We start from the raw sequence: 3,543 nt of genomic DNA on the forward strand, positions 1-3,543 counted from the left end.
ATAACCCAACTACTACTTGGACCATCCACAAGTTTAGGTTATTTTCGAGTCGAGCCAAGTCCATGGTGTCGATAAATAATCCGCGACTGTTTTAAATCATTGCCCGGATTATTGAGTATCAAAACCCAACATGGATTCTTACAATTCCTTGATTTGCAGGTGAAGAAGATGAGAGAAGGGCAAGGAAAAAGGGACAACGTAGAAATGGGTATATGGGAATGCTGAGAACTTCTCAACAATATTGTTGATGAAAGTGATCCTGATTTGGATAAGCCTCAAATCAAGCACTTATTGCAGACAGCTGAAGCCGTAAGAAGAGACTATCCAGATGAAGATTGGCTGCACTTGACTGGCCTCATCCACGGTATTCCCCTGTTCTTGATCCTAAATATGCTACTGTTATACTTTCTAATTCCACGGAAAAAGGTTCAGGGAATTTTTATCACAAGGTCTTTGCCTAAATAACTTCTTTCATCTGAATTTACCCCCTGTTTATATTTGGAATAAAAGCTTTTTGAGTTCAAATAGTGGCCAGTTAATTTAAACTTGTTCCGATTTTAGATCTTGGGAAGATTCTTCTTCATCCTAATTTCAGCAAGCGGCCTCAGTTGGCTGTTGTGGGTAAGTACTACAGCTAATTCAGTTGAACTGAAAATTAGTCCAAAACATTATCTTTTTGAAACTCAATTGTTAAATGTCAATGTGCATGCAAATTACAAATTACAGGTGGCACCTACCCTGTTGGATGTGCTTTCGAAGATTCAATTGTTCATCACAAGGTATTTTTCCTCGCAAATGTGATTAGAGCACGAATTGACTTTTGCCTACATATTTTTTTGCTCAACTTCAATCACGTTTCTCTAGAATTCTAAAATGTGTTTTGTGCTTATTCTGTAGTATTTCAAGGAAAATCCCGACTTTACAAACCCTAAGTACAATACAGCAACTGGAGTTTACAGTGAAGGTTGTGGACTTGAGAACATTTTGATGTCATGGGGGCATGATGACTACATGTATATGGTACTTGTTCGAACCCTCGATTACATCTTTGCTAAGTGGGAATGTACAGTACTTGACGGTAATGAGAGATTAATCCAATTTGTCCACTAATACTGGGACAATCTTGATGCTGTGATATCCCTTAACAAAACAACAAAAGCGCAGGTTTTTAACGAGGCACTTATAAACTATCTTTCAGGTGGCGAAAGAAAACAAAATCACTTTACCCTCAGCTGGTCTTTTCATTATCCAGTTCCACTCATTTTACGGTAAATAAATTGAACAAAAAAAGGGGAAATTATGCTATGTATCTCAATGATTCAGAAGGATGCATATCGATACACAGAGCGTCTTTATATAATGATTCCTTCGTGCAGCTATGCATAGATCAGGATCATACAAACACTTGATGAACCAGGAGGACATGGAGAACTTGGAATGGCTAAAAATCTTTAAGATCACTCGTATCGATACAAAGAAGAAAACAGTTATCATTTAGATGCGCGCTTGTCATATTCCTCATTCTTTGTTTTCTTCTTCCTTTTCTTCCCCTACAGCAAGTATGATCTATACAGCAAGAGCAAGGTCAGAGCCGATGTCGAGAAAGTCAAGCCATATTACCTCTCTCTCATTGAAAAGGTGAGATCAAGTTTCTGAACTATTCCCATCCTTTTTTCATACGCACCGTGCTAAACACGACTGGACAGTACAATAAATAACATTTTAACATACACTGATATGTTATTTTGCAGTATTTTCCTGCAAAGCTAAGGTGGTAAGAAGATGGATGCTTTGGGAAGTTGATGATGCACGATGAAAGGAATATTATAGCAAGGTTTTCCAGTGGAATAATGTACATATTTCTTCGATGTTCTGCTCTCGGGTTTAACGAGTAAAAACAACATTAATATAAATAAAATATTTTTTTTGAGTTTAAGCTGAGCATTCGACTGATTTGGCTAGTTCTAATTGATTATAGTTAGTATTCAAAATATTTTGATTGTTAGAATCGAGAATCAGATAATTCGATTCTAACCACAAAATCGAATTTAAGTTTGATTCTATTTTTTTTTCTTATAATTAACAATTAACTTGTATGAATATACATGAATTTAAATTATTTCTTATTTATTTATTAATATTTAGAAATTATTAAAATAACATGAAGACTTGTCGGTTTATGCCAAAAATTTGTTTACGACCTACGACTCCTCCTTTCTCTGATAATGTTTCAACTGATTTTTAAAACATAAGGATTTGGACTTTACCTTTCAACAAAGCTAACAGTTTAATATGAAATCTCGATAGTCTATATGTCAAACAAGCAATTTGATTCATGCAAAACTCAAACGATCAGTCAAACTGCAAGGCTTAGTATTCACAAATGAACCATCATCTTACGGACTACATGTTAAGGATAAAATTCTGCATCACTTAGATTATCGTATTATACTGCTCTCCTAAGAATATTGTCCTTTTAGAATAAATATCAAGACACGATACTATTTGCACATTGATAAATGTCAAACTCAAACTGCTTTTGTCGTTAATTATCATGACTTTTCATGTTTAGCAGCTTAAGCATGAATATTATGTTTCCACTCGTTGTCACTGATCAAATTATCATGGTGAATTATCATTCTACAAGAAAGTATAGGTCGACTCTAAGGACGTGTCAACTCACTGTACAACTTTTGCTAAGATAAGGTCTTTTATGTGACAAATGACATAACACAATTTGAAACATTTGAAGAGCAATCTTGTTGATGTGATCTGGAAGAAGCCCAAAGTGATCGAGAATTTACTAATTATGGATGAAGGGTCGAGACCAAAATTTGAGTTAAGCTGGGGACCACTGATGCAATTTCCGCAAGTTTCCAATTTTATTTAGACTTCTAATCTTTTAGTATTTTCTTTAATATTTTGCACGAAATTTCCATTTAAAATTAGGGTTTTGAGGACTTGATATAAATAGGGTTTATTTTCATTCATTGTAGAACTTTTTATATATTGAATTAATCAGAGGCAAGATTGCTTCCTTTGTTATTCTTCGTGAATAATTATCGAACTTATCGAGATAATTTCTCGTGGCGTTCACCAATCAAAGTGCGATTTGTCGGTTATGCAATCACGGGGTCAAGGTATTCTAATAATTGCTTTGGTTTCTGGTTCATTTAATCCTTCAGGTCAATCTTTAAATTTCGGGTTTGATTTCTTTAATTGTGTAATCAAAAGGTCAATATATCCGTGTGATTGTATTAATTGTTTGGTTTACTAATTTTTGGGTAAAATTTCATAAACTTTGGTTATTTTGGCTTTCTTGGGGTTTGTGTCATTCTTTGTGGGTTTAATAGCGATCGAACCATCCGGGTTCAGATCAGGTGGTATCAGAGCCTAGGCACTAGAATTAAAGTTATATCCCTTTGTTTTCTTGTTTTAGAGTCTTTGCTTGGGTTTTTTTCTTCGTGTTTTTCCCTTAGTTTTGAGTCTAGATCTAAAAGATTTTAGTGGTTTAATTGTTGTGTTTTTACCCCAAAAAAAAAA

General features: G+C 34.5%; 1 pseudogene; it reads left to right on the top strand.

The window, feature by feature from the left end:
• The first annotated feature begins 165 nt into the window (after positions 1 to 165).
• LOC111373979 lies at positions 166 to 1,883 on the top strand (annotated as a pseudogene).
• The last annotated feature ends 1,660 nt before the right edge of the window (positions 1,884 to 3,543 follow it).

Source organism: Olea europaea, unplaced genomic scaffold, assembly GCF_002742605.1.
Source record: "Olea europaea var. sylvestris unplaced genomic scaffold, O_europaea_v1 scaffold11875, whole genome shotgun sequence".
NCBI classification, from domain to species: domain Eukaryota; kingdom Viridiplantae; phylum Streptophyta; class Magnoliopsida; order Lamiales; family Oleaceae; genus Olea; species Olea europaea.